Raw genomic sequence first — 12,607 nt, 5'->3', positions numbered from 1 at the left:
TGCAGAGCAAACAAGCTCATTATCCAGTTCATTCCCACCTATACCTTTGCAAAACTTATTTTCAAATGCTGTAAACGAATATTCAGTACACGAAAAAATTTAGCTAAGATCAAAACCATTCTCTATATTCATTTGATATTGTTCTATATTACGAAAATAACACAAAAAAGCTTACATGGGTATCTTCTTGCATCTTTCGCAGTTCAGTAGCGAACTTATGCCCTGCCGCTCTCTTCCTTTCTTTCTCTCTTCTTTTCTTCAATCAACACATAGGAATATATTTTTCGTTCTTCATATATTTTATTAAATACTCAAGCAGCTAAAGATTTTGAACTTGTCTTACCCTGATCACAAGTACACAGCTTGGACAGCAAGCCCGAAGATCTATGTGTGAAATTCCAAGCAGGATTGATTACACAACTACTGCTTCGGCACCACGCAGTAACGCCAATGGTTTCAAGAACCTATTGGCTATTGCTGCTGCCCCTGAAATGGAGTTCAAGTAAGCTGCTACTATCAAGGTGTCTATCAAGGATCGCAGAAAGTTGGTTGCTGTCTCTGCTACATCTGCTCAGATGCTCGTGCTGCTGCCGAAAAGTAGGGATAAGTAATAAAGGAGGAATCAGAGGTAGAGGAAGACGAGACATAAGTTTCGGCTCCTTCGACTAAACAGCTCAACACATGCCACATCCATAAGGTACATATATGATCAGCATGACAAGGCGAGTTGATTTAGACATATCCCTATATACGCAAAAAAGTCCCAAAGTTTTAGAGATATCGCTCTGAAATTTTGGAAACTTTTCGTTCTTGCCAATACCCAACTCATTTGTCGGAACTACCGTTATCGGGTCATAATAGAATATAGCTGCCATACAAACTGAACAATTAAACTCAAGGACATGTATGGAAAACTTTTTTAATAGACAAGGTATCCTCACAAAATTCGGTGTGAATAATTGCCTCAGTCAACGCTACAATATCCGAAGAAATCGTTTGGATTGAACCACTATATTATATAGCTGTCATATAAACTAATTGATTAAAAGTTAGTCCTTGTATGGAAACTTTTTTGTTTGACGAGGTATCTTCAAGAAATTTTACATAGATGATTTTATACGACAATGGCATAATTTCCGAAGAAATAGTTCAGATCGGATCACTACATCATATAGCTGCCATACAAACTAGCCTTTCAAAATCATGATAAAACTCTTTTTATACCCTTTTGTGCTACAAAAATGCAACTGTGAAGGGTATTATAACTTCGTTGTGATAGAAGTTAACCTTTCTTTTGTTCTTAGAATATCTCACTAATAGCTGCAAGTGTTACGTAACAATTTCAGGCTGCATTTCTCAAATACTTAGCACCCAGCGAAAAATGCAAGGAAAGCCTTAACTTCTATAATATTTTTTTGTTGCAATCGCAATTTGTTTTTATTTTGTCAGCTAAATGCGGAAGTTGTGGCACAGCGACTGCGCAAGCGCAGCAACACAGGCGCTTTAATGAAACTGGCTGCTGCCCGGTGTGACGAGTGACGACAAAAAACAGGCAATACAGTTTGTCCCACTCATGCAATCATTTATTTCCTTTTTTATTGTTGTTCTGCTGCTTTTTTCCCAACTGTCACGCCAACAGTTCCGATTATTACGGAATTCACGCGGTGTCACTTTCGCAGCTGTGCGCCCACAATTTTACGCTGCCGGTGATTTTATACCTTTTTGCCTCTTTTTGCTTTTGTTTTTATAATTCACCGCACCGGATGCACCGTTACGTTGGTGCGGTGTTAGGAATACCGCTATATTTGCTGCTAGGCAGCACTCAGGGGGCTGACAACCTGGAGAGTGTGTGTTTGTATGCTCGTATATATACATACATATATACATATATACATATGTATGTATGAAGTTGTGTGCCTCAGCCTATAACAGTGTTGACAAGCATTAGCTGTCATCACAACAAACGATTATGCCTCAGCGTTGACATTCAAAAGTTGGTAAACACTTTGGTGGCACTAACCCAAGTTTATATACTATAGCGTGTATGTATGTGTGCAGCATGGTAATACTAGTAGTGTGAGAAGCCAATCACACACACACATACATACTTAGGCTTATGAAGTCGCATAGTTCACACATAGCCAAGACACTTCATTAATAGGCATTGTTATTTGTTGTTGTTAGTTGCTTGGTTGGCTCTGCTGAAAAAGTAGGCCATTCGGCGGTTACTCATACGCCACCGCATGCACGCAAATGGTGTCAGCTGTAGCACAATTGCACGCTTTTATCGCTTGACAAACCATATAATAGCTTTGTAGCTCATACTTTTTTCCATACTAAGATCGCCACATTGTTGTTGTTATTGTTGGTTTATGATTGTTGCACGCATTCTTTGCATTTGTGTGTCTTTTTTTGCTTTATTGTTGCTTTTTTCCTTTCAAATGTTGTTATTGTGCTATTGTGTTGCAGCTGGTGAATAATAAAAAAAATGTCAAGCCACAATGGCCTCTTCAACGCACAATTGGCCCATTGAAGCGATTTGTTCTAGTTGTATTGCCATATTTTCGAAGTTGTTTTAAGCTGACCGCTAATCTGCGCGCTGTCAGAACTTTAGTCATTTGAGCCGCAAACAAGCTAAAGTTTTCATGATAATTTCGAAAGTAAGTGTATAATTATTGTCTGCTTGTATTTCTTGTTGATTTTCGGCATATTTCTACATTCATATACCATATGATCAAAATTCACCCGGACTGTTCCATTTAAACTGCGCCTGCAAACTGGATAGATAGATATGTTTGACAACATAGCTGAGCGCACAATTATCAAAGGCATCAATACTGGTGCCGAGATGAGGGTTTAGGAATAAGACGTCGAAACTAGCCAACAATGTAGTGATGGCGCTCAAAAAATGTGCCGAAACTGAAAATTGAACAAAATTCCCTGAAAGCACTGTAGACTTATAAAAAGTGTATGGAAAATTATATTTAGCTTGGCATGCTTGTATTGGCTCATGAACCTTTTTTGAAGACGATAAAAATATTTGCATTAAAATACTTGAAAAAGTTATTTCTTTTTGTTGTCAGTCCGGCTCATATTTGATCTGGTATACTCTATTCAACCGCTTTTGTTTGATCTAAGAAGAAATGTGTGGATATACATATATTGTACGTATAATAAGATATGAGATGTTCCAAATAGAGATAATGCACCAAGTTCGAGGATATTGGTATCCGTTAAAGAATGAAAAGGTAAGCTTAAATTGATAAGTGATAAGCTATATTTAATTAATTTTTGAAAATCGTAAAATGAAAACTCATGGGAAAAACTCACTTCTTTTTAAAAATTGTCGTTACGGCAGGATGATTTTGCAGTAGAAATAAGTTTTTTCATGAATTTTCTTTTTACGTTTAAAAAAATTTCCACTAAATAAAATTGTATGAAAAGTTTGTCAAACAAGCCAATTGCCACAATGTCAATAGCTTAATTTAAAGTTACTTTGTTGACACTTTCTTCAAATCAGTTAAAAAAAACTTAGGTTAATAAAAAGTGGAAAAAAGTTGCAAAATCTTGTTATTTATGGGAAGAGAATTTCTAAAGCCGTCAAACCCGGAACACTCGAAAGTGATAGATTATGGCTTCCTACGTATTAGAAATTCTACAGTATGCATTCCCATGAACACAAGTCTGAACTTTATTAAGCCAAAATACTCAAGTTCACCTAATTTATTTCTGGCGCTGTCCAATTAGAAAATGATATTTCTCTCAGGACAACTACACTAGAATTTGTGAATAATAAATTCTCATAATTTTTATTGATATATAGTTGCTATGCAGAAATATATATGGCCGCTTTTGAATTAGGTTAGGTTAATCTGGTAGACCAATGAGCCACGCATAGACCAGTATTGCACTTTTGTGATACCAAATGGAGTTCAATTACTGGGTCCATAAGGAGTAGTCATCCTTTAAAGAGCGTACGCTTGACGCGAATTTCAACAGAGTCTGAGGCCCCACTATCGATACGTAGTAACCGTCTGGGATCATTACGTTGTGAAACACTGTAAAAGCTTCAAATGCTTATTGCGTAGTTTTGCCAATATGGAACAAATGCACAAGAAATGCACCATTGTTTCTTGTTCTAAACATTTCCTGGAGTCTTTTCTATCTCAATGAGTATTCTAATCATATTTCTACAATCTCTTGTGTGGAGTGAATTTTGTGTACTTCGATCTACCGCTTTGTACATAATTTTTGCAATTTTGCACCAACGTATCTCGTTCTATCTGGCTTTGAGTTTCTTTTCCATGCTTTTGTCATGCTCGTGGTATATACAACACATGGGTTTCCCAATGTTGAACACGTTTTCGAGTGTTAGCGTACAACATTCTTGACAATCTTGTCCACTATTTCATTGCCCTCGATGCCTTTGTGGCCTGGCACCCAGTAGAAGTGAAGTTGCTTGCTTCTGGCAACACTTTCCACCACTGCCCTGCTTCCCAAGACGCTTCTGGCCGATATGCGATACGAGGTTACTGCCTTGATTGCTGCTTCGCTGTCTACATGGACGTTGACTCTGGAATTACTTGCAGCTGCATTAGAGGCCAGCTCCGAAGCTTTCGCAATAGCATAGAACTCAGCTTGAAATATACTTCAGTAGTCCGACAACTTAAAAGGTTGCCTTATGTTTAACGCTGAACAGTATATGCTTTTAATCTCTATCGCAGAAAAATCATAAAGAAGTCAATCAAATCCTTCAAGTAAATCAAAAGTATGAAAATATGTCTCCTTTGTCTTATATACATATGTATGTATAATAAAAAAAATTACTACAAAATTCTTTCTGTGGTTACTTAAACAAATAAAGGGTAATTATATTCATTTTTTATATAAGTATTATATATCTTCCTGAACACTTTAGGTGCCCTCCTCATTAAGACGCGACCATGTGACCATCTTCCTCATATTTTCTATCTCTAAATTTATCTAACTACAAGTACATTAGGTCATGTATAATAATGAATGACCAATCTATTAGTCACAGATCATTTAAATTTGTTTCTTATTTTCCGGGCATATGTACCTACCTTTAACACAAACTTCGAAATTAAATTGGAAGGCAGTCATTCTGCAAAAAAAGAAAATTTTAAATAAATAAAAAATATATTTATTTACATTATTTTTTTAGAAATAATAAAAGTTAATATAATTTAATAAATAATATTGCAAAAATAATACTTAGTTAGCTCATTTCTAGCCAAAACATGGACTGTGACGAAACGAACAAACAACTAGTATAAATCATACAGACTGGTAGAATTAAATGGTAATAAAATAGCTATCTGCTCTACCAGTTTATTATTTATCTACCAAGTAATCAACCTTGGCTATGTTAAAAAATACTCTTTCAAATATTTGAATACAAATATTTATTAGCGCCTTCAAAATCGGTTCATCAGTCAATGGAAGCATGCCAACGTTTAGTCTAACGTCTTGGTACGCATCTAATATTGACAAACTTCTTACGAACAAAAAAAAGTTGCACTATTCTAGGAAAAATTAATTTGTCTACCCGGTGGGACACGAAGTTTAAATGGGCCAGTCCGGGTCAAGCTTGATCAGATAACTATATTGTATACATATACATATTTTAACTTTAGATTTTTTAGGTTTATTTTATTTGTTTCGGTTTGAGCGCGTAGCTTAAGTGGACCTGTCCGGGTCAAATTTGATCAGATGTATATATTGAATATATTTTTGGTGTAGATTTTTTTGTAAGAGCCCTCTCGAAAATAATAGTAGAAGCCCTCTGTGCTGAACGCCACCTAGCGGAAGTGACATCAAAGATAATATAGATATATGAATACCTAATTGATCGCTTAAAAACTGATTATATATACATTGCTGTTTTTTTTCATTGTAAACTATTTTAATAAAATTTTTGTGTACTCAATTTTTTTTAATATTTCCTATTTTTTCCGTTCATCCGCTTGTTATATAAAAACCTGAATTATTGCAAACAAATTTAATAATAACTTGTTTGTAATTTTTTCAACATTTTTTAAATTTTTTTCTTAAATTTTTTTTTTATTTTTCTTAATATTGTCTTAATTTTTTTTAAATTTTTTATAAATTAATAAGTTAAAAGCAATCACTGGAGGAGCTCCACGAAAGCATCCGCTTTATATTTAAAAAACAAGCTGAAAATGGAAAGTTCCTAAAATTGCCTTAACCTTTGCATTACCACGTTTTAAAAACATAATCATAATCATAATAATTTCCATAACCTTAACCTACAAACGAAAGCCGTAAAGCAACCGCAGTCATGTGCGAATTTCGCGCAATTAAAGCATTTCCACACAAGTGGTATTGCACTGTATGCCAGTGGCAGCCAGTGTTGCCATGGGTACGCTGGCCATATGCGACACTTTCGCTCATTAAAAAGAAAAACAATTTTTGTGACGCTACTGTGACGATTTTTCATTTCAGAATGCTGCTGCTACTCTTGGGTAAAAATATGTTGGTATTGCATTTTTTTAAGTTGACTGCGGTTGCAAAGGGTGGCAACTTTGATACGTGATTTTCTGTAATTAATCACATACTTAACTTTTTCAGTCGCTTTTTCAATTATTTACAGCTTATTTAAGTGCGTTTTCGCTCTGTCCCGCTTGCCGATAATGTCCATAAAACCTAACTGTAATTTTATGCACCACATCGCTTGTTTTTGTTTAAGCAAAATTCTCAGCATTTTTCACACGCTTGCAGCGCGCTGACAATTATCGCCCTTTTCGTGCCAAGTCAATGTCGCGGAGGAAGAAAAAAGATATGCAACTCTTTTATCACTGCCACACTCCAATGAATTTTCTCATCCACAGTTTTTTCTACGCTCTGTTTGCGCTCTTAAAAAACGCAAAATGCAGAACCAACAACAACAGCAATAATATGCATAAATTCTAAGCATGAAGCATTTCAAGTCGCTCAGCCGGCCAATTTTCTACATTTTCAGACATTTATTAGTCGCATCCAAGCGGCCATTAATAAACATCTGTGACAAATGCCAACAACAGCAATAACACCAGCACTTGTAATACAAATAAAACTGTCACATTTACACACTTAAAATGTCATTAAAACATAGCAGAGTAACTCTTTGCCACACATATCTTCATTAGAATTCTAATCTGTGAGAAAATGCCAAGTTATGTGCAGATGACCGCAAAATGGTCTAGAAAATGTTGGCAGGGAAAAGTTTTTATTTATGGTGTAGTCAACAAATGGACTGCAATAAAATTATGGTAAATAAAGACGGAGAAAAAAATGAGCTGACAATTTGGCACACGAACGTGAATATAAATAAGTCATAAACTGTACAGTGGTAGTGAGAACAAATGGGACAAACATAAGCTTTATAATAAACAAAATTATTAAATCTTATTATTTAAAATAATTATACAAATATATTTTATTACTTTAGTGCCCAATCTATACATTTTTTAGTAAAATGTAGAAACACCAAACTATTTTTATATATTCCCCCTATAAGTATTCACTATGAAGGCACTCTTTTTGGTTCAGTTCGTAGCTTTTTCTTAAAAAAAAGGCGCAAAGCTAGCGTGAAATTTAAACTCGATTTTTTATCATTATCCTATCGATAGGTACGAGAGTGGCCTTCTGATGATCCACCTAGCCCTTTGGGAGGCTCATTGTGAGACACTGGAACTCAGATCTCCTCTTTCTATTGTTTCCTCTCTGAACCAGCTCGCGCTACTGATAAAACTCATCAGTACAGTCTTCGAAATATCATGAAGAACACCTCGAGTTTCCCTGCAGCTATATACAATACGAGTAGTTATCCGATGTCGGTGGTTCCAACAAATAAACAGCTTCTTGGGAGAGAAATATGTTGAAAATTCCAGATCGATATCTCAAAAACTAAGGGTCTAGTTCGCTCATATACAGTCAGACACAATTGGGTAACGACGCAGTTTATTTATATACATAATTTATTTATTAAACAAAATTTTGCCTACAGTTCGGAACCAAGATTAAAACGTTTAATCAGCGATTTTTATGATGAGTGAAATTATTCTACAAAGAAGTTCCAATATATTTTGTTTGCTGAATCAAACTTCTGATGCTAAAACGTTCTGGACGTTTAATAAGGTCTTCGATGATAATCGTTTGTCCCGATTGTCGCGAACAAATGTTATGAGGGTCGAGAACGCGTTGACGACGAACCGCCTCCAAGACGGCTATCAACGTCAACTGATGATCAACATGCAATAAAATAAATGAATTGGGTCTTGAGAATCGACGATTAATAGTTAGAGATCTTACTGGCATTATCGGAAGGACCAATAAAAACCACATTGAAAGATCATTTGGTCCTAAGAACAGTGAAAGCACGATTTGTTCCAAAATTACTCAATGTTTTCGAAAAACATCGACGCGTTAATATCTGTGAAACAATGCTTTCCGATGAGTGTTGGATCTAAGCTTACGACCCAGAAAAGACGAGCAACTGGTCGAATATCGTGACAAAAGTGAGTCGAAGCCGAAAAACCATGTTGGTTATGTTGTGGCGGTTCTTCAATTATCAAGATGTAGTGTACTTCGACCTCCTTCCGCCGCCAAACTCTCAACAAGGAATAATATTTGAATGTCATGGGTCCTTTTCCCGAAGCTAAACAAGTTTTTTTGAAACTAAAATTTTTATTTTTTCGAAGATCAAAATTTGACTCTGTTAGCACCTGTCATATCGTTTTTTTTCGAAGATTCAACTTTTACTTTGTAAAAGACCTTTCATAGAAATAAAAAGTTGTTTCTTAGTTTTTCGAAATTAAATTTTTATAATATAGGAAGTTCCGACTTTGACTCTGTATAAGACCTGTCATAGAAGTAAAAAAGTTTTTTCTCAGTTTTTCGAAATTAAAATTTTTTTTCGAAGATTAAACTTTGAGTCTGTAACCTGGTGTATTTTTCGAAATTAAAATTTTTTTTTCGAACGGCACACACTATTGTATAACACCTGTCATATATACTTCATATTAATTTGTTTGCTTTTTTTGGTAGATTACATAATATGACGATATTTGCAATAATTTTAATTTCGAAATTCGAAGGTGAGTATTTCGGTTTGAGATGTTAACTTCAAAAAGCGGAGAAAATATATTTTTAGTTATGATCAAACTCTCGAAAAATTTGATTAGTTTCAATACCTAGCCGAGTTTCATCTAAGTTACATTTTAACTACGAATTGTAAGGCTGCCTGGGAACGCTTAGAGAGTTCGGTAACTTTTTTGTACCACTGTACCAATATCATATACAAAGTACAAACATATAAATCCGCTGTAACTACGAGTGAAATCTAGAAAACTGCAACTATGCAACGAATTAGGTGTCCAAATAACCTGTCGCAAAAGCCGAAGGGCAACACTTACTACAAACGATGACACGAATTGACGAACGCAGCGAAAGCGGTGCCGTTGGATTGGCAAATGCTGAGCGGTCACGTGGAAAATTGCAAATACGACTTTCAACGACATTTGACTTGGCACAAAGTGCCCTATTTAACGTCAAAACAAAATCCAACAACAGCAGCAGCAATGACAAAGAGCAAAAGTGCCACACATTGTTGCCAATCATAATAATAAAAGTAATAAAAATATTAGAGCGCAATAAATGGCAAATGAGGAGGAGAAAATTTGGCAACAACAACTACAAATAATATAGAAATAGAAAGAGGATGCATGAAGGGCACAATGTTGCACGCTGCATTGCACAAAACTGTCAAGCCGAATGCGCAATATTTGCTCGTTCAATAAAAGTCAAAATATTGAAGGCAAAGCGGCAAATCAGCTAACAACAACAACCAGCGACGGCAACAACAAAGCAATCAAAGCCAATGGGCGTTAAAAAGCAACGAGTGTGGCAAGTATGTAATGTGCGGCAAGCATGCTCAACCGACGACGGCAACATTACACCTACCAGCTGTCTGTCTGTCTGCCGCGGCGCGCGCATAGCATGTGAGCCACATTAAGGTTAAAGCGAACGTTGAACGGTGCAGCAACAGCAAAAACAATAAAGTTTACAAACGGACGGACATTTTGCACAGCAACGGCATATTGCTTAATAGAACAGAACGAATTCGGTTGCACGTTGCATGTGCCGCACACACGAAGCGCAGCAAACGTCATAACTGCAATAAATATTGACTGAGTATGTTCAAAGCACACAGCGGCAACAACAAAAACAACAAGAAAGACACTGAAACGAAGCGAAAAAAGTACGTGGCGCGTTAGAAAGATGCGGTAAAGCATGCAGTAATGAGCAAATGTGCGCTCTGCTGGAAAAATAGCAACAACAATAATAACAAAAATGTTCGAGTTTCGCTATAAAAATCATATTAGTCATCTATGAAGATAAAGGAGACCTTAAAAAAATGTTGAAATGTGCAAAAACTTGCACTGCTATTAATATTCGAGGCAATTTTCTTGATGTCAACCGATATCAAGGCAATTTTGCTTGCTTAAGGTAGCATAAATGATAGCCAATTTAATTTTCAAGGCAATTTATAGAAAATAATATATAATAAATATATATCTATAAATAAAATACATAGAATTGGTATCATTGCCTGATTAACCCGTCAAAAATCACGAGGTCATAACGACCCGTTTGTTATAATTCACTAGCTGTGAAGGTCTCGTTGTAATATGTCCCATACATATTTCCGTTGAAAGGTCATGCGAGTAGGTGGACAAAACATCCAACACAAGGAACTATATACTTTTCCTTCACCCTTAGACTAGTTTTGGTAAACAGGCTGATATTCGTGAGGCCAGGAATAAACCCAATCGAACAGACAGAGACACTTGTCCCGCTTGTAGCTTGTGATATCCAGAACTCCTGAGTATGAATCAAATAGATCGCAGCTTATTGACAAGGAGTCTTGAACCTGCCACAAATTCATTGTGGCTAGTATCAACACCATTTCGTAGATACGGGATAATCCACAATTACCGAGCGGTAGGCAATCGGACGAGTCACAGGTTGCAGATATTGTAAGGCAATCAAAGCAAAGGTTAGCTTAGATTAACCAATAACGAGAGTATCAGAGAGGTTTTTGGTGCACGGAACACTTTATATATTCTAAGTGCCTATGATTCTTGTAGCGATATAGATTCAATAACCTGCCATGGTAGCAACCTATGTTTTCATGAACAACGAACCAACTACCAAATGAGTTTATAGGCTCATTTCGTCAGCATGGCAGCGAAGAAGCTCCCAGTGAGTCACGGTATCGTCCACAGACGATAAAGGAGTCTACTATTAAATAATATGTCTTTAGTCACAACTACGTTTCCAGCCAATTCACCAGATTTATAGAAGGTATGACAACCGATATGCTTCAACGTTAATCCTGCGTAAGCTGGACAGTGGAGTAAACAGTGTCCAGTCGTTTACACCTCATCATTTCAATACAACTTCGAAAAGTTGCATCCTCTAAATTTTTTAGCCATTTTTACTTCATTATCTCAATATAACATACAATACAAAGTCGCATCCTCCAAAATCTTTAGCCTCCCAGCACGAGTTCCAATAAAAAAGTGACCTCTTATCTTTGCAGCATTAAGTAGTTCAATAGAGCTCTTTTGTTTCAATCGGGACAAGAAAAATTTCTCAACATTTCTTAACGCTTGCCAAGCTCGCGGAAGGTCTATAGATTGGCCTTCAGATGGCGAGAGAACAGAGGAACAGCACGTCGTTTCACACTTATTTCGTAAGGCTGCCTACTCCCGTGTACTCAACGGCTCTACAGCCTCCAGCAGTTCTGCTGTGACCACTCACGCAAGAAAGTGTAGGAATCGGATCAAAAAGTTAAAGAAAAATGGATCTCACATGAGCTTATACCAAAAACAACATCGAATTTATAATTCAGAGCAGTGTTTGACGCTGTTTAGCCGCAATTAGATCGAATTCTATCGCTGTTCAGTGAAAATGGACGAAACATCGTTTCACTATTATACCCTGGAATCTGAAAGATAGTCAGCTGTGTGGACAGCAGTCGACGAACCGAATCCAAAGCGGGCAACAACGCAACAGTCGATCGGTAAGATGAGGGCATCTGAATTTTGGTATGCGAAGGGAATAAATTTCATCGACTATCTCCAAGAACGAGTCATCATCAACAGTGACTATCATTGTGCACTATTGGATTGAACTTTCCATTCTTATCCTATGGACTTATGACCTATTAATATGGAAGTAACTTGATGGTACTGCTATTGAGATCAGCCATTCCTTGACTAGCTTTAGCGCACTGTCAATGAGTTCAAGGCCTAGGTTTCGGCTCCAGTTCCGGGATTGAATACTGAGAGAAACTGCACTTCGATGAAGTTCAATGAAGAAATTCACTGAAGTTCCAGATTCAAGATCTCTTCAATTCTACGCTTTCATTCTTTATAATTGAAACTACACATTTGAGTCATTGCATTAAATTTGTATTAATTGTCAAACACTTATTCGTTTGAAAAGGAGTAACTTCGCATTGAAATCAACAGTTCTGGTTAGAAAATTACGTTACATGAAACTTGTAAACTTTTCAAGG

At 36.3% G+C, this 12,607-nt stretch overlaps 1 protein-coding gene across 1 annotated transcript in view; it reads right to left on the bottom strand.

Moving 5' to 3' along the window:
- Positions 1-12,607, bottom strand: part of LOC105222289 (mucin-2) — a 127,365-nt gene that overhangs the window by 90,834 nt on the left and 23,924 nt on the right. The window contains exon 2 of the mRNA XM_049446751.1: positions 5,085-5,125. The gene's annotated coding sequence lies outside the window, so the exon portion shown is untranslated. The remainder of the gene's footprint in view (positions 1-5,084; positions 5,126-12,607) is intronic.

This window comes from Bactrocera dorsalis, chromosome 1 (genome assembly GCF_023373825.1).
Source record: "Bactrocera dorsalis isolate Fly_Bdor chromosome 1, ASM2337382v1, whole genome shotgun sequence".
NCBI classification, from domain to species: Eukaryota; Metazoa; Arthropoda; class Insecta; order Diptera; family Tephritidae; genus Bactrocera; species Bactrocera dorsalis.
The sequence above is the reverse complement of the archived record's forward strand: the minus strand, read 5'-3'. Positions and strand labels throughout refer to the sequence as shown.